A 19,549-nucleotide genomic window follows, 5' to 3' on the forward strand; every position below is an offset into this window, starting at 1 on the left:
CTTCCATGTTCCACTAATAGAATTGTGTTATGTCATTTAAAAAATGGACATAGATACTACAATAATAACCTTACATTGGTGTTTTGAGATAACATTACAGTTATATTTTTGAGTCTGGGAATAGGACACCAGACAGGGACATAAGATGTTCATCCTACTAAGGGTGTAATTCGGTCGGAACTATTGGGCTGTTGGAAAATTTCTATTTTAAAAGGCAAAGTTCAGTGGTTTGTTAAAAGGAAATGGAGTGTGTTTGTTCAATTCCTATTGATGAAGCTCTTGTCCTGTCATCACATAACCTTGCATAATACCAACCAATGCTCATGTGCTACTTAGACAATTTTTCTTTTATCAAATTAGTTCATGGTTCAATGTCTTGAGTTCAATTTTTCTGTTTTATCTTCTTAAATGATTGAAATATCTTTCTCATGTAAATCATCGCTACCTGTGACTCTAATCTAAGGTGAATTCCTTCTCTATCATAGTTTGACTCTGATTGTACTTTCTGAATCATTAGTTTGGTTTTAGTTGCAATTTCTCATCCAGTTCCTCCACTTTTATGAAGAAATATAGTCTATAGATAATGTGTGAACTTGAAATATACCAGTCATTTAACACTTGTTCCTATCAAAATGATATGCTGTCGATGATGGCCTTATCAAGTTTCAACCTTACCTTTCCTTTCCTTCCCTATTATGCAGGTAAGAACTCTTACTATTCACCCTCATTTTGATTGCTTCAAAATGGATGGGTTACTCTTGTCTTGATTTGATTAGGATGATTAGTTTCTTAGCAAATAACTTCTCTTCAGCCACAGGTTTAAATGACTTTATAACATTTAATGAAATGTAGTCATTAACTAGTTCTGGTTGATCACTTTCCTGATAATTGACTAGATGCCTCCTCTCTTCAGCCACAGGTTTAAATAATAATAAATAAATAAACTATGGAATAGCAGTGACCATGGAGGGGCTAGGATTATATATCCTTATAGGTTGTTTTATTAAATTTGTGCAATGGTGTTCCTTAGGTTAGTTAGTTAGCAATTCTGAAGTTAGTTAGTAGCAGTTCTGTTGGAGCTCAGTTATAGTTCTGTTAGCTCAGGCAATTAGTGTTGGGGAGGGGATATTATAAATAAGAGGTAGCTCAGAGGGATTAGGGATTTTTTGGATTATTTGGAATTCGGAATTAGGAGAGTGGCCGAGTCTCTCGAATTACTTGACATTGTTGTAGTTAGTTTTCTACCTTCAATAATTAGTTTATATCTTCTCTTGGGCTGGTTCTATCAGTAGGTAGTACATGTGCTGATTGAATATTAGTCACCAAAAACTGCATATCTACACAAAAACACACAACAACTGCAAATGGATAATTTTTTTGATAGTTCACACTTTTGAAACAAGAAGTGCTAATGTCAGATACTCAGAAGCATGTTCTATAATTTCAATTACCCTTTCATTTTGTTTCTGGTATAGAAATATAAATGACGCAGAAGGAAATTTAATGACTTGAAGGTAAGCATCCTAACATTGATTATAAATAGTAAATAGTCAACACTAAGTGTTACTTAATGCACTGTAGCATATTTATTTGAAGATCCTGTAGCATGTATGGTTCTGGACTTCTGGTGTGCAAGAAACTTATTAATCTTGCTAGTTTTTTTAGCATGGATGGTAGTGGAGTAGTTAGATCAGTTTGGATTGACAAGTTTAATTTATTGCTTTACTAGTTGGCTTAGTACATCAAGGTTGTTTCCCTTGAGCGCTCTCAAATGGTGGTTCTCATTGTCTATTTATAGGATTTTGCATCACAACATACAAAACTCTCAAAACATTCATTCTAAAGTTATCAAGAATTTATGAGTTATCTCAAGCGCTCTCAACTCTCAAGTAAAAATTGGGTGAAATTACCTTTTTTTTAAAGTGGTCTAATGATATTTTAACATATGTCATAAGCTAGAATTCTTAAGACACACGTCAAAATACTACTGTGTCATCTAAGCTAGGGTAACTTTAACATGTTCCACCAATAAAACTGTATTATGTCATTTAATAACCTTACATTGGTGTTTTAAGTTATCATAACACAGTTATTTTTGGGTCTGGAAATAGGATACCAAACCGGGACATAGGATTTTCATCCCACTAAGGGTGTAAATCGACCGAAACTATTGGGCTGTTGGAAGTTTTCGAATAATGTTACTTTCACACCTCTCTTTGAGGTGGAATGATGAGAAAGATAGAAAGAAAAGAAAAAGTAAGAGAGAGAAAGTATGAGATGTGATAGTTAATTAGATGAGAGAGATAGATATAAAAATAGGTGGAAATAAAGTGTTTAAAACATGAGGTGTGTATATATCATTATTGATTCACATTAGAGTAAAGTCTCGATTATTTACATGAGAAATATATTGCAACAATAATGATATATTTCTCATGTAAATAATCGAGACTTTACTCTAATGTTAATTCCCTCTCTATCATAGTTTGGCTTTGATTGTACTTTCTGAATCATTAGAGTTTGGTTCCAGACTTCCAGTTGCATTTTCTCATCCAGTTCCTCAACTTTTATGAAGAAATATAGATAATTTGTGAATTTGAAATCTATTATTCATTTTCATTTTACACTTGTTCCTATCAAATGTATATACTGTCGATTATGGCCTTATCAAGTTTCAACCTTACCTTTCCTTCCCTGTTCGAGTCTCTATTATGATTGTTTTACAACACATTACAACGTCACAATTATTAAATAAAATATCATATTACAACACCACATTAGTCTAAACTCAATTATCGGTTAGATCTATTATTTCTTTGCTCTTGACTGAGATTTTTTGTTGTTGAAGAATTTCTAGAAATGTGCTGATGTGGTCTATGTATGGTAACTCGCAAGGTAGACCTTCCTCAATACAATGATGATGTCACTGACGATTAGGAGATGTCATTGGAAAGCCATTCCTTAAGTGCATATACTAAACGATTACAAGCTTTGTTAATAACAAACTAATTAACAAACAAATTAACACACTGTAAAGTGTATATTACTTAAGTTATACCTGCACTCAATGATTGTTGTTGACATGTAGTATACATATAACTTTGTGGTCCATGACATGTGGTACTGGACCAGTAAGAGAAAAAAATGTACAACATCACTCCTTTATGCGAAAAGTGTGACGAACACAACCTGAAACGCAGTAGCAACTATGTGACACATATCTGGAATGCTCAACCACTTCTCCTTTGTCGCAAACTCCTTTTGAGCAACATTTAGGGCTTGTAGGACATGTTGTACAATTTGTTGTTGCCAAACAGTCTCACATAGGTAGAATTGCGTGTGGTAAGCTTATTTATCATTGCTCGCCGTACTTTAGGCCAGCCTTCTTGCCCTTCTCTCATCAAGGTAGCAATACTCATATATTCACAATTCTCATCATCAACAACATCCACAATGTTAATCACATAATCACAGAAGAGTTTGGGCACTTAAAGAAGCATAGGGGCTGAAAAGAATTTGGGCATTTCATCAACCGACTGAGAGGGTATTACCTTTCCCTTCTTCTTGGCTACAAATGAGTGGAGGTGGGGAATGTGGTAGTAACTGCATTTATTAAATCATTGTCCTTGTCAGTTACTATAACCTTCGGTAAATCATCGTCCTTAAGTATCAACCCCCTTAATTTATCTAGAGCCCATGTCAATTCAGGTTCACGCTCATTGCATAGGTATGCAAAACTTCTAGTGAATGTTCTCCAATTGATGTCATACCCACTATCTTGAGCAGTGATATCCTATACTTGTTGGTTTTGTAGGTGTTGTCTATCAACACAACAGTAGGGAATTGATTAAACAACTGGATTGCAACTGGATGCGCCTAGAATAGTGATTTAATCACTGTGGAATCCTCTTCAATCCTGGACCAGTGGGTGTACTTGTCTGCCTCCATCATCCTCATCAAGTGTTGCAATTATGTTAAATGCCCCCCCCCCCCCTTTGACTTTATGTATGACATGCGCTCATTGTAAACTTGTCTGATGGTGGTGAGATTACCAGGATTGACATTCTTCAAGGCGATCGCTTAACCTTGTCGTTGTAACGCCCCAATTTCTAAACTGAGAGATCACATTAATAACCTGTCAAAGTCTAAGGATTATTTCACATTCCCAAAACACAAGGATATTTTTTTTTTAAAAACAATAAAACATTTCATCGCTAAAGCGAGTACACCTGCCACTTAATTTGATAAAACACTTCAATCATAGTTTTGAAATATAACACATCCTAAACTATGAACCTGTACCCAAGGCCAACACGTAGCAGTGATAATAATAGAGTATTTCACCATAACATAAGCAAGACTCAAAATAAGTACACACACTTATACAAGTGGCAAAAGTAAGGTTTTATAACAAAGTTTTCAGATGGCGAAGAAGCCTCAAAAATCCCACAAAACGAATCATCACACTTCCTCTCCCATCCTTACTCCACCGCCTACAAGCTCTCCTCCGTCTTTTACATAACTAAGCTTCGTCGGAAGGATCTTCATCGCCTAGTAGCGTTAAGCGCTCAAACAACAAGTAGCAAAATAGAAAGTGTTAACTCCATAAAATCACCTCATATAAAGAGAAAAACATATTATTCGAAATTAAGTACATAACAGGATAGATAAGCTAACAACATATAATCATTTTGATTATCAACCAAAACAAATGTTAGCGCCCTATAATGCGACTATAATGCTACTACCAAAATGGATCGATCAGTAACGTCTTGCAAGACGGGACAATCACGTGCGACAAACACCACCTCATTGTCACTTTAGGACGCCTCAACAGACGGGACAATCACGTGAAACAAACACCGCCTCATTGTCACTTAATAACGTCTCGAAAGACGGGACAATCACGTGGGACAAACACCACCTCATTGTTACTTAAGGTTCAAGCCCTATATGCCAAGTTAATCAACAACATTTCGTGACCTTACTAGTCATTTAATCAACAATTCCAAATTCAATAATCAAGTCAAGATAATTACATGTTATTCCAAATTTCAACAAGCGTAAGTCAAATCAGTTATGCTTAAGAATTCATCAAATCAATATTAATAACAAATAGATTATCATATAATTCATGTCAAGCAAGTTATTGAGCAGTTCATGTTATACACACCACATGATAATCAATTTATCCAACAACATTCCTCAAACATCTAGCAAGCATAAAACATAGCAAAGCATGCTAAAATTTCAATCCAATAACAATGAAACTAAACACCTTCATCTCAACCGCAAGCATACAAGACTCAATGACACTTCTATACTGAGTTACCCTTACCTTCGTAAGTAGTAGTGCATAGGAGTTTTAGACTTAGAACAAAGAAACACAGCCAATTAAAAAATGTTCTACAAGAAGCAACCAAACCCTAACCCCTGTACTCAACCTAGTTCATGCATCAATCCTAAGGTTTCGCGAAAAGATTTTGTCCCCCCCTACATTATGGCGCTAACGGCCACAAGCCCAGAAATAGGGTTCCTGAACTTTTTCTTCGATCTAATTTAATTCCATGGTATTTTTAGGTGATATCTAGGGTAGGAAAGCACTCGGAAAAATTACGGGACTTAAAACGCAAATAGGGGTATTATGGTCAAACTTTTAGGCTAAAAAACTCAAAGTTGAAATTTTCCAAAAGTGAATCGGTAGAGTTATAAACAAGTCATCCACTAGCAACTTATCCTAAGGGTGCTTAGCTAGATCGAGACATTAAGCTTCAAAAAGCAACGGTTGATCAAAAATGGGTTTATGGCTCAGATTTCAGATCTACGGTGCCACAAAGAGAATCTAAGCGGATAGGTCATGATTATGAAGTGTATAGAAGGTATTTGAAAGAAGAAATGAAGCTAATATGACATTTTATCAAAAAGCTCCAAATTTTAAGCATATGAAGACATAGGAAAGAAAAAAAGGTTGTAATGATGATGATCCTTACCTCTGTGTCTATCCAACGCAACTAAAATCACGACGATCTGGCAAGAACCGAAGAAAATCTCCCTCTCCTTTTTGTTCTCCTTTTGTCCTTTAATAGGAGAACAAATTTTTTCTCCTTTCATAGGAGAGAGGAAATGAGTAAAAAGAAAGATTTCACGGGTTCAGGTGTTTTGGTACATTCACCTGCTGATTTTAAATAAGTATTCAGCGACAGAATGTCAAAACTTATTTCGAGGCTCATTTAATTGAAGAAAAGATTTAAATGCAGTCTGCATCAAAATAGGTCGCATTACTACTTTTTGTAGTTGACGTCGGATGAAGAAACTTCCTTTTGGAAAAAGATCCCAAACGTCGACAGAAATGAGATTACGAGGATGGAAACTTCGTTACAAGTTACGAATAGAAAAACTTTTTATTTCGGGCCTTATTTAAAGTCCCTGCTGAGATATAGCCTAGCTTTATCATGCTTCTGGAAAGAGGAAACCATGAAGTTTACAGACGAAAGTTTCGTAATGGAACACAGGTCAAGGGAAAAATACAATAAGGGTCTTATTTTCCCGCCGATTTGAAATATAAATTAAATAGTGCTCTAGAAGCGGAATTAGCCTTTTTCGGACACGCCAAACCATAGTCGAGTGTGAAAACGACTCGAGCTATCATTCAAACTGACTATAATGTCATAATTGAATATGTATCGAATACTCTACATTGTTCCACATGTCAACACTTGCTCAGGTTCCCCTCACGCTTACACAACATCCTATGCGTGAGTCGGAAATAATTAATTATTCTAATACAAAAAACTTGGTCTTACAGTCATTAACCATTTTTCCAAGCATGGAATTTTCTTCACTAGAAAGGCGACAGATGTAACACCCCGATTTCCGGGTGCCACTTTAGTAACTCAAAATCAAAATAAAGCGGAAAAGCAGGTATTTGTTTTTTCGTTTTGTTTAAATAAAAAACTTGTCGAAATAAAGACTCAACCCAAAGCGTTGAACATAAACTAATGTACATCTATGTATACACATCTCCTGCAGCAAAATAAAAGTCAACGTCACAAGTGACCTCCTGTGACGGAAAAGTAGTCTGAAAGTGATGGCTGCATGGCTGCATGCCCATAGGTACAAACCATAATCTGACAAAGTGTGATAGTACAGTCCTCCAAAAGAAAGTAACTCATCCTCAAAGCGGCCTCAACAAGACCTCCTAAGTCCTACCAACTCCATATGATCCTGATGAAAGAGAATCACACAAAAAGCTATAAGTCGGGAACTACCATGTCACAAAAGAAAAAGACCATCAGAGCTACGACATACTCCTACTCTAACTACCCAAGAGAGCGCGTCTCAATACTCCTCCTCCTCCTCCTCGGAATAATCCTTGTCGGAGTTAGAGTCAGAATAAGAGTTCGGAATGATCAGCTCGCTGTCCACATCAATGATCTCTCTCCTATCAAACCGAGACACCAACCTAGACGCCCATGTCTCTGCATCCACCACTCTGATGGTCACACCCTCCTCCGACACGCGTACCAAAGGTACCACGCTATAACCACGAGAGGAAGCATATGTCCTAGAGCGAATGGAGGTAGCAGGGTCAGAATCATCCTTAAACTCAGGCCTAGAGGAAGAAGCGGCATCGGAACAGTCAGCGACGGTGGGAAAGCTCGAAGCAGACGATGCTCCACCGGCAGGCTCCTCCTCGGAGGGATCCTCGTCGTCAGACGACAACGGTGGTGGCGGCACTCCAATACCGGGACTGTAAGACCCTGAAATAAATAACTAGATTATTTATTTAATTTCATTATATTAATTAATTTCAAAATATTTTATTTTCTATAGTTTCATTGAAAATAGAATTAATATCATTAGTCTTCTTATTTTCAATAAGCCATAACTTTGGGTTTATTCGATAAGCTCAATTCAACGTTCCGTGAGCTATCTAACAATTGTCTTTTCCTCTCAAATGATGATAAGTAGTATTGTCATTTTCTTATAATTTATACTTAGCTTAAACGCATAACATGACAACGTCAAATTTGTTCTAATTATCTCACAATTATTATTTAGCTCAGTTCTTACTCATTTTCTCGGTTCATTAATCATTTTATTTTGCTCAAAGTGATCCTAAATTATATTTTATAAAGCTTTCCATAATTTTTGATATAGTAATATATCATCTTTATATTTTTCTCTTAACTCTATGAGTTAAATCTTCCAGTGTCTAAATCAATTCGTACCCAATTTTAAAAATATCTATTGAAAAATATCTCTCTTGATTAGCCATCCTTGCTCCACGTGATACCTGTTGACCAATCCATTCATTTTCACCACATGTTTTTGCTTTCTTTATACTCTCCACATTTTTCTTCCTCAGGCAGTACAAAAACGCAGACCCACCTCCACTCATTTCTCTCAATTTAATGGAAAAGCAACCCATAGGATATTTTGAATTCAGATATTTTCTATCTATCCTCGTCACGTTCTTATCTGCTTCTTCTCTATCCTTTCCTTTACATATCTGAATGATTATTATCATCACATTTTGGCACAACATAATCCCAATCCCCTCACCTCTCGACCCATTCTCTCTTCTCACCACCAACATCACCATTCTTCTTCGTTTTTGTCTCTTCTTGGCAGCAAGCATCACCGTCATCTTTCTTTCCCTTGGCAGTCCACGCACACTTCTTCTACAAATCACGTTTTTCTTATCCTTTCTTCTTCTTCATTACTTTTCTTTTCTCCATGGCTGGCCAAACGCACCACAACCCTCTGTCCTTCTTCCTCACGTAGCTCCCTTGGACAGCCACAGTAACCATAATCTCTGTGCACTTATATGGTAAATAATCTCTTCTTTATTCTTTTAGTTTTCACACATAGTGTTTTCATTAAAGTTATGACTATGGAAATGATTCATTAAACTATGATTTTTATTTCAAAAAATGTTGAGTTCTTGTCTTTGTAAAATTTTCAATTAGAGCTTTTTTCAAAGTGCTTTTACAAATGTTATTCCCCATCACCGGATTTATAGATTTCACCAATTAGTTTTCTAAAAAGTTGTTTTTTTTAGTTAAGTGATTTTGGGGTTTTAAAAATTTTAATTTAAGCCTTGATTAATTGTTTTTAAATGTTAAAAATGGCTTTGGAAGTGATTTGGAGAAAAAGGAAAATTTATACATATTTATGTAGACGTGGCCGAGCCTATGACATGTGTTTTGGGTTTCGAAAATCAATTCTGAAACTTGTTTTTGTTTAGTGAAAATCATAAGTTAAGTTTGAGGACTAAAAGTTTATTATGGGAAAACCTTAGGACTAAAACACAATATGTTTAGAAGTTTTTAGTTAAACTTGAGTTTTAAAAGCTTGGGGTTTGTTTGATAAATTTATTAAATTTTGAGGATTGGTTTGCAAAATGGGTTTTCTTAAGGATCTTTCTTTAAAACTCACAAGTATCTTCTCTTTGGACTTTAGTCCTTGAAACATAAAGCATATGCATTAACCTAAGTGAGTTAGAATGATTAGCTAAACTTATTTTGGAACTTTAGATATGACCTTAGAGGCTAAAGTTTAGCATATGTACTTATGAAGGGTACAAGTAACGGAAGCGCTTGGCGACGAAGCCAAAGGACAAAAAGAAGCGAGCTGACACGGGAAAGCAAGGATGTGTTTGGATTAGAGTTGCAGTTTAGGAAAGAAATTGACTAAGGTAAGGGTAACTCAGTTTTAGCGCGTCTTTGAGTCTTGCATGCTTTTATTGCATTGCATGCGTTTGAGATGAAGGTGTTTAAATTGATTGGCATTTGATTATGACTGTTGTGTTGAACTGGGAAATTGTTTTCTGGAGGCTTCGGCCGAGTGAACTTATTGAGACGTGTGTCTTCATTTTCTGAGAGGCTTCGGCTGTTTACTGATTTATGTCATTACCGCTTTCTAGTTGATATGACAGGGTTATGTTTTCCAGCACTGAATTATTGATTCATCGCTCAATAGAGCTTGATGTGTTTGTGCGGATATGGAACTGAATCGATGTATGCTTGTTGATATTAAGAGTAACATAGGGTTACTTTGTCTTGATTATTAGATTTGAAATTGTTGATATTTGTGCATATGCGTTGTTGGACCGACTGTGTGGCCTTTGTGGCGTACTGTGTGGCCTTCGTGACGTTATTAAGTGGCAGATCAGTGGTTTTCGTTCCACGTGATTGTCCTGTCTTGCGAGACGCTTTTGATTTGACCGACTGTGTGGCCTTCGTGGCGTACTGTGTGGCCTTCGTGGCGTTATTAAGTGGCAGATCAGTGATTTTCGTTCCACGTGACTGTCCCGTCTTGCGAGACGTTTTTTTTATTTGACCTGTCTTGGTAGTAGCACATAGTTGTACTACAGAGCACTTATATATTGATGTGATTTGATTTGATTTATATTGTTAAGGTTGTGGATATCTGATTTGAGGTTATATTGTTGAAGTTGTTGATATCTGAATTGATGTTGTATTGTTGAGAATTGTTTATATCTGATTTGATTTATATTGTTCAGGTTGTGGATATCTGGTTTGATTTTATGTTGTTGATTTTGTTGATATCTGATTTAAATCTATGTTGTTGATATCTTAATTAAATTTAGGTTTTTGGATATATGTCGTTATCTATCTTGAATTAACTTGCTAGCTTATGTGTCATGTTACGCACTTAAACTTGGATAGCATGCTTTTCCCTTTTATACGTGGTAATTGCATGGAGTTAACCCTTTCTGTTTGCTACTTGTTGTTTGGGCGCTTAACGCTACTAGGCGATGAAGAATCTTCAATGGAGCTTGACCTTCGTACGAGTCGGAGAGGAGAACTTAAAGAATTGTGGAAGACTTGAAGAATAGAGTCGGGTGTAGAGTTAGAGCCTTGAATTAGAGAGCTAACCATTATTGGTTTAAGCTTGCCTAACGATTTTAGAAATTTATATTTGGGGTTTCGGGTACTCACCTTGTTCAAGGCTTGATGTAAATCCCTTTGTAGTTGGGAGTATGCATGACATGTTTTGGAAATACATTTGAAAAAAAAAATATACTCGTGTTTATACATTCTTTTGGAAAATATTGCATATTTACTTTAATAGGTTACTAAAGTGACACCCGAAATTCGGGGCGTTACAGGGACCACAGTGAACAATGGGTGGCAAGTTGAACACACTGAGTAACATCGCAACAAACCCTTGGTCAATCTCCCAAATTCGTCAATCTGATCCTCCATGATCCTCCCCATGTATATAGCCCGGTGACTGGCGGGATCGGTCACCCACGTGGCATGGGAATCCCGATCGATCATCTCATATCGGGTTCCCCTCGAAGGGTGAACCAGCTCGAACCAATCGGTCGTCGACATCTGACAGTAGACGTACAACCGCCCAAACACAAGTAGACAAACAAGGCAAGCGCGAGGGTCAACTCACGGAATAGATAGATAGTACACATAGTGCACGCAATAAGTAGAGTATACGAGGATAGATACTTAGGTTCAATAAGCTTACAATAGCATGTAAATATCATGACTTCAAATGAAACAACAATAAACGATAAATGACGACTAAATCAGTTATTAAGAAACAAAACGATATCCAACGACATCAAGCCAATAAGTTAGAAATGTATGATGAAATGCATGTCATGCTGCAAGAAATGCTCCAGAAAGGATGGACACCAACGAGTCAGTCCTAACACTGGCCTTGTGTTTAACCATTTCCGCTCGGGCGTCTCTTACACCAAAAAAAATGTAGTCAGATCAGTCGTAACCTGCAGGTCTGCTACTAAGAACCACACGCAGTGTTCTTATGTGAAAACTCGGGTCTTATGACCATTTTAGGATTCACCGAGGTGCGGCATCCCACCGTGTATGAACCTCAAAATGTATGAATGATGCAGTATGATTAGCCAACCAATGTACGACCTCATCTGTCACATCGTCAGGTGTTCTAACTAACATATTCTCTCTAAAAATACCCTAAGGTAAATGTCGATTCTGCGACAAACGACAAGTAATTATAAAAAGAGTGCAATCACTCTTGGTGACTTCTCGAGTCATGTGACACATCCAATTTCGATGGTCAAAAACTTCTCAGCGAGCGAAAGAGTATCAAAGTACTCGGAAACTTATAGTTTCCCGTCTTATCCTTTAGATAACCAAACAACAAACTGCTCATCGAGCAAAATAGTACCAGCGTACTCGGAAACTTATAGTTTTCCTGACTTATCTTTTAGATAGCCAAACAACAAACTTGTGTAAGATCAAGATTTGATCAGTGGTTGCATCTCTATATTTTGATGATTACAATTAAGGTTTTTGAGGATGAACAATTATGGTACTCTAACGTTTGTCTCTTTTAGTTGTGACAAACATGTTCTGATTCTGACCCAAGCTTATTCAATCAGAAGATAAAGACCCAAGGGTAACCATAAGAGAGTTCTAAAAGCTTACCATGTTCGCTCAGAACAGTGGCAAATCCTTCAGAAGTTGTGAAGATAGAAGCTCTCAAGAGGTACTGAAGAACCGAAGTCAGAAGTTCTGAAGACCAGATGTTCTAGAAGGAACGGTCCTGAAGAAGAAGACTCAAGTTCTGAAGATCTGCAAGAAGTTGGCTCTGAAGACCCAAGCTATTCTAGCTCTGGCGTTCAGAAGTTTTGAGGAACATGTCCAGAAGCAGAAGTTGCAAGGTCAGAGGATCCAAGCTTCCGTCTGACACTGATCAGAAGCTTCACCAACGTCCATCTGAAGCACACCAGATCAGAAGTCAGCTGGTGAAAGGATAGGTCGTTGTCATAGTACACATTGTACAGTCATAGCCTGCCCGCCACCTACCTCGTTCAGTCTAGCAGTCTGATATTACAAGATTGCCACTCCAACGGACAAAACCCTAGCAACGGCTACATCAAATGCCTTGGAGTATATAAGGACTGAAGATAGAAGAAAGAAGCTAAGAAACTTTGCTGATATTCCTGAATTCATTCTAACCGATCTCTTAGCAATATTTCTTCAGTATTCTTAAACATCTGAGTTTAGCATTAGCTTTTCAGAAGCATTTCTTGTATACCCAAAACCTTTCACAAACACTTTGTAAAGTTCCTTAAGAGACCAAGTTTGGTCGGATCTTGAGAGGACTGAATCAAGTTTGGTTCAGTGTTTAACTAATCTGGAGAGGATCGGTTGATCAGCTTCTTGAGAGGATACTAGTGAGAAAATCAGTGTACTGTTAGTCACTTTGCAGGTTGCAAGTGCAGTTGTAACACTCATTGATTTTAGTGGATTGCCTTCATTAGAAGAAGGAAGAAATCACCATCACGAGTGGACTGGATTAGCTTGAGCTTTTATCTCAAGTGAACAAGGATAAAATACTTGTGTGCTCTACTTCATATTCTTTAGCACCTAGTTCTTATCTTTAAGTTTGTCAAAACTTCAAAAGGGAAAACTTTTGTTTAAAAACTCTATTCAAACCCCCCTTTCTAGTTTTTTTCGCACCTTCAATTGGCATCAGAGCTCCGGTTCTGATTTATACACTTAACAGTGATCAGTGATCCAGAACCTAGTGTGAAAAACAACGATGGCCCAAGCCAATACTTCCGCTGACAACAACAACAACAACAACCAACTCAGAGCACCAGTCTTTGATGGTGAAAAGTTTGAGTACTGGAAAGATAGAATCGAAAGTTATTTCCTTGGCACTGACCCAGATCTCTGGGATATGGTCATGGAAGGCTATACTGATCCAGTAGATGCTTCAGGAGTGAAGATCCCCGTACTGAAATGACTGACGCTCAGAAGAAGCGTTTCAAGGATCATCACAAGGCGAAGTCCATGTTGTTCAGTTCAATATCATATATTGAATATGAGAAGATCTCTGACAAAGAAACAACAAAATCCATCTATGACTCCTTGGTCATGACGCACGAAGGAAATGAAGAAGTTAAGGAGACTAAGGCTCTTGCTCTCATAAAACAATATGAGCAGTTTAAGATGGAATCTGGTGAAACCGTTGAGGAGATGTACTCAAGGTTTCAAACTCTGATTGCTGGGATCAGAGTGCTGAACAAGAGCTACTCAACTGGTGATCATGTCAAAAAGATCATCAGAAGTTTGCCTAAGGAGTGGATGACTTTTGTCACTGCACTGAAACTTTTCAGGAATCTGAACTCCTTGAAGCTAGAAGAGCTTGTGAGTCATCTCAGAAGCCATGAGATTGAACTCAAAGAGCACAAGCCTCAAAGGAAAGACAAATCTATTGCTCTTAAGTCAAAATCTGACAAGGCGAAAGCCTACCAGGCAGAAGAGGAAGATTCCTCTGAAGAAGTATCAGATGCTTCTGGTGATGAAGAGCTACTCTTTTCACAAAGAGATTGAGCAAGCTCTGGAAGAACAGACAAAGCAAGAGCAAAGGACTGAAGAAAAGTAAGGGAAGATTTGAATCTTCATCTGATCAAAAGAAGTCCTCTGGGAAGGAAGTCACCTGCTTCGAGTGCAAGGAATCTGGGCACTACAAGAGTGACTGTCCCAAGCTAAAGAAGGACAAGAGACTAAGAAAAGTGTTCAAGAAGAAAGCTCTTGTGACATTTGATGCGACTGACTCTGATGAAGCTGAGACAGAAGAAGATGAAGCTGTGGAAGCTCTGATGGCTACCACTAGCAGAGATGCTGAAGCATAGGATGATATGAGAGCTTCAGAAGATGACTCAGACTCTGAGAATGACGATGAGGTATTCTCTAATTTTTCTCCATCTGAGCTAAGAACTGCATTATTTGAAATAATGGAGAAACATGATGTGTTGTTAAATAAACATAAAGAGCTTAAAAGAAAATATGCTGTTAAAACTAGTTCATCAGAAGTTCATGAGAAGTCAGTCTCTGGACTCATTGAAGAGAACTATTCTCTTAAAAATGACAACTATGTTCTTCGTGCTAAAAATGCCATGCTAGAAGATCAACTTGCATCATCTGATATTAAACATGAAACTCTATATGAGAAAGCGTTTCAAAGGTTCCTAGCCAAAGGCATAGACAGAAGTCTTATGGCCTCAATGATCTATGGCATAAGCAGAAATGGGAACAGTGGTCTTGGCTACTCCCAACCTATGAGAAGTGAGCCATTTGAGCCCAAACGCGAACCTTTGCATAAGCATTTTGTTCCCGCTGGTACTGTCATTCCAGAAAAGGTTACACCCAAGGTGGTAAAACCAAAAGGGAAATTAAAACTTGACATGTCTAAATATTATAATCAAGTTTCCTTGTACTATCTTCCTGTTGCACCCAAAGTTCTAAGAACTTATGGGAAAACTAACAAGAAAGGACCCAAGATATGGGTACCTAAGACAAAAATTATTCCTGTTGCAGATATCTTATGCAGCTCAGTTAAGACACCTGTCATGGTACCTGGACAGTGGATGCTCGCGACACATGACGGGCATAAGGTCTATATTCCAAGAACTGATACCGCTTAAGTCAGAAGGAGACGTTGGCTTTGGAGGAAACCAGAAGGGAAAGATCATTGGAAAAGGTTCCATAGGAGATGGAAAAATTCCAGTCATTAATGATGTACTTCTGGTGGATGGATTAATACATAACTTGCTCTCCATAAGCCAAATAGCTGACAAAGGTTATGATGTGATCTTCAATCAAACCGGCTGTAAATCTGTCAGTCAAACAGATGAATCTGTTCTCTTTTCTGGGAAGAGAAGAAATAACATTTACAAAATCAATTCTTCTGAACTACTATCTCAGAAGGTCAAATGTCTCATGTCCGTTAATGATGAGCAATGGGTTTGGCACAGACGTCTAGGGCATGCCAGCCTTAGAAAGATCTCTCAACTAAGCAAGCTAAACCTCGTCAGAGGATTGCCTCGTCTGAAGTTCTCATCAGAGGCTCTATGTGAAGCTTGTCAGAAGGGAAAATTCACCAAGAAGCCTTTTAAAGCAAAAAATGTGGTATCTACAACAAGACCTCTTGAGCTACTTCACATTGATCTCTTTGGACCAGTGAAAACTGAATCCATTGGAGGAAAGAAGTATGGGTTAGTCATTGTAGATGACTACAGCAGATGGACATGGGTAAAGTTCTTAAGGCACAAGGATGAAACACACACTATGTTCACCAATTTCATTACCCAAGTTCAGAAGGAGTTCCAAACTTCAGTGATTACTGTCAGAAGTGATCATGGTGGAGAATTTGAGAACAAAGCCTTTGAAGAATTGTTCATCTCTCAAGGGATCTCTCACAACTTGTCCTGTCCTCGCACTCCTCAACAAAATGGAGTTGTTGAAAGAAAGAACAAAACTCTTCAGGAGATGGCTCGCACCATGATGCAAGAATCAAGTATGGCCAAGCACTTCTGGGCAGAAGCAATCAACACTGCATGCTATATCCAGAACAGAATCTCCATCAGACCAATTCTGGAGAAGACTCCTTATGAGCTGTGCAAAGGAAGACAACCTGATATCTCTTACTTCCACCCCTTTGGGAGTACTTGCTACATGCTCAACACAAAGGAGCAATTGGGTAAATTTGATTCTAAATCTTTAAAATGTTATTTTCTTGGTTATTCTGAAAGATCAAAAGATTTTAGAATTTATAATATTGTCCATCAAACTGTTGAGGAATCTATCCAAATTAGATTTGATGACAAGCTTGGCTCAGAAAAGTCAAAGCTGTTTGAAAGATTTGCAGATCTCAGCATTGATCCATCAGAAGCTAATCAACCAAAGGACAGCCTAGAGGATGTTGCTCCAGAGGCAGAAACATCAGAAGATGCTCCAACAACTTCTGATCAACTTCAGAAGAAGAAGAGAATAGTTGCTTCTCATCCAGAAGAACTGATTATTGGAAATAAAGATGCTCCTGTCAGAACTAGGTCCATGCTCAAACCTTCAGAAGAGATTCTTCTGATTCTGAAGGGACTTGTATCTCTCATTGAGCCCAAATCAGTTGATGAAGCTCTTGAAGATAAAGGCTGGATTCTGGCAATGCAAGAAGAGCTAGATCAGTTCACCAAAAATGATGTCTGGTCCTTAATGCCTAAACCCAAAGGTTTCCATGTCATAGGAACCAAGTGGGTATTCAGAAACAAGCTGAATGAAAAGGGAGAAGTCACGAGAAACAAAGCAAGACTGGTGGCTCAAGGCTACAGTCAACAAGAGGGGATTGATTACACTGAGACCTTTGCTCCTGTGGCAAGGCTTGAAGCTATAAGGCTATTGATTTCATTCTCAGTAAATCACAACATCATTCTTCATCAAATGGATGTCAAGAGTGCCTTCCTCAATGGCTACATTTCAGAGGAAGTGTATGTCAAGCAACCTCCTGCCTTCGAAGATGACAAGCATCCAGAGCATGTCTACAAGCTCAAGAAGTCGCTCTATGGACTGAAACAAGCTCCTAGAGCTTGGTATGAAAGGCTTAGCTCCTTCCTTCTAAAGAATGAGTTTGTAAGGGGTAAAGGTGACAATACTCTTTTCTGCAGAACCTATAAGGATGATATTCTTATAGTTCAGATTTATGTTGATGACATCATATTTGGTTCTGCTAATCCCTTCCTTTGCAAGGAATTCTCTAAGATGATGCAGGCTGAATTTGAGATGAGCATGATGGGAGAGCTCAAGTACTTCCTGCGAATTCAGATTTATCAACGACCAGGAGTCACTTATATCCATCAGAAGAAGTACACCTTGGAACTTCTGAAGAAATTCAACATGAGTGACTGCAACATCTCTAAGACTCCAATGCATCCAACATGCATTCTTGGAAAAGAGGAAGTTTCCTCTAAGGTTTGTCAGAAGCTCTATCGTGGAATGATAGGCTGTCTTCTTTACTTAACAGCTTCCAGACCTGATATATTGTTTAGTGTGCATCTCTGTGCTAGATTTCAATCAGATCCTAGAGAGACTCACTTAACATATGTTAAGAGGATCCTCAAATATCTGAAAGGAACCACTAACCTTGGCTTGATGTATAGAAAAACATTAGAGTATACACTTTCAGGTTTTTGTGATGCTGACTTTGCTGGAGACAAAGTGGAAAGGAAAAGCACCTCAGGAAGCTGTCATTTCCTTGGAGCAAATCTTGTCACCTGGTCAAGCAAGAAACATAACACAATTGCTTTATCAACTGCAGAGGCAGAATATGTCTCAACTGCCACTTGCTGTACACAAACCATATGGATGAAGAATCATTTGGAGGACTATGGTTTGTTTCTGAAGAAGATTCCAATCTTCTGTGACAACACAACTGCTATCTCTCTCAGCAAAAATCCCATTCTACACTCAAGAGCAAAGCACATAGAGGTAAAATATCATTATGTTCGAGATCATGTTCATAAAGGCACTCTATCATTAGAGTATGTTGATACTGACCATCAATGGGAAGATATCTTCACTAAGCCCTTAGCAGAAGATAGGTTTTTATTTATTCTTGAAAACCTGAACATGGATTTTTATCCAGAGTAAGGTATTTTCAGAACCTCTGACCATGGTGCTTCTGAAGTCATCAGATGTTACATATTCAGAAGGTACTCGATCAGAATGCACTTAACCCACTGGTTAAACTTCTGTGGTAGACAACAATACACGTGTCACTTCTTTTGTGACATAGTTCCTTGTGTCGCGTGGTGTATCTGCTATGATGATGGTACCTACTCTCCTCCACTATGCTATTTTCTGACTAAATATTTTACTAACCGTTGATCTTGCTTTTTGCTTTATGCTCTTTAAAATCTCAACGGTTACTATTTAACCCACTATACACACGATCTCTCACACGATCTAATCCACACACTCAATTAAACGGTTTTCAAACTCCTTGTGTGCATTGCATTTCATTCACTCTTCTCCCTCCAATATTTCCTTTCTCTCTGAACCCTAAACCTCGCATACCTGAGAATCATGGGCAAATCAAGGAAATCAAAGACAAATGTTACTGCTTCCTCCAAACTAACTGCCGAAGAGCAAGAAACGCAAAGATTTGAAGAAGTTTAGCAAATTCTGAATGCGGCCAATGCGGTCACCTGCGTCAAGAAGATTGAAGAACTGGTTGTGTGCAACGAAGCAACAGTGGACTTCGACAACCTGGCTGAACATGGGTTTGACATCAGGGATCAAGTCGATCTGCAAGGTTGGTCTGGCTATTTCAATCGACTCTGTGGTCCTATTTACTACAAATTGGTTGTGGAATTCTGGAAGAATGCAGTTTGCAACGACTACTACGTCGTTTCTCATGTACTGGATAGGAAGATTGTCATTTCTGAAGAATCCATTGCAAAGTTGTTGGGAATGGAGTTTCAATAAGGGAAAAGAATCAAGAATGTGGATGCTAATGTTCCTGGCATGAGGAACTTAGTCAATAAGGCTATTTATGACAATTGGTCTCTGGAGAGGACCAAGTATGCCATAAAGGAATTGAAGCCAAAGATGAAGATATAGCAGAAGATTTTCATGTATTGCATTCACCCCAGAACAGGAGGAACTGATTACCTCAATGCAAATCAGAAGGTAATCATGTACTATATTTCTAGAGGCGAGCCTGTGTGTCTGCC

The 19,549-nt window shown here is 38.0% G+C and overlaps 1 long non-coding RNA gene across 1 annotated transcript; it reads left to right on the forward strand.

The window, feature by feature from the left end:
• Positions 1-8,446: 8,446 nt before the first annotated feature.
• On the forward strand, positions 8,447-11,065 carry LOC130726636 (uncharacterized). The gene is made up of 3 exons (XR_009014919.1): positions 8,447-8,833; positions 9,583-9,700; positions 10,781-11,065. It is a non-coding gene; the product is annotated as an uncharacterized LOC130726636 (long non-coding RNA).
• Positions 11,066-19,549: the final 8,484 nt, after the last annotated feature.

This window comes from Lotus japonicus, chromosome 6, assembly GCF_012489685.1.
Source record: "Lotus japonicus ecotype B-129 chromosome 6, LjGifu_v1.2".
Classification (NCBI taxonomy): domain Eukaryota; kingdom Viridiplantae; phylum Streptophyta; class Magnoliopsida; order Fabales; family Fabaceae; genus Lotus; species Lotus japonicus.